A 632-nucleotide genomic window follows, 5' to 3' on the forward strand; every position below is an offset into this window, starting at 1 on the left:
AAACCTGCTCCCCACCCCTTTTTTTTTCCAAATGATTTTGAGTTTTGTTCCACATTGTTCTCCCACTCTATCCAGAATCTCCTACATACATCCACCTCTGAGTGGTTGACAGTGGTAACTGGGCACCATCTAGTTCTTCTGGTCTCATAGTTGTATAGGCTGAGGATTGCATGGTATACCAATCGCTTTGACTAATTGTTTCCATGTGTCTTTGGTTTCCTTCATTTTTCTTTGCTGTGGACGAGGAGAGACCCATTGTTGCATCTAGATAGTCACTGGCCAACTCTTTGAAAAGTGGATGGCCTCTTCTTTCTTCACAGTCTTTGTCTGCAAGTTCTGCTGAAATCTGTCCACCATGGGTGACTCTGCTGGTATTTGAAATACCAGTGGCATAGCCTCGCCTCACAGCAACACTCAAGCCACCACAGCACAACAAACTGACAGACTTGTGGTGGACAGGATCAAGTTAGAGACATGGAAATACCAATAATTAGTTGAAAAGCTGAAACAAATTTTTCTAAACTATCAAAAATAAAATGTAAGTTGCAATCAACTAAAGACTGAAATATCTTTTGCTTGTGTTTATAGAAACTGCTATTATAAAACTTCTGTCCAATGAAAAAGTGATCAAA

The sequence above is a fragment of the Orycteropus afer genome, unplaced genomic scaffold (genome assembly GCF_000298275.1).
Source record: "Orycteropus afer afer isolate SDZICR_OR568_19922 unplaced genomic scaffold, OryAfe1.0 scaffold00533, whole genome shotgun sequence".
NCBI lineage: Eukaryota > Metazoa > Chordata > Mammalia > Tubulidentata > Orycteropodidae > Orycteropus > Orycteropus afer.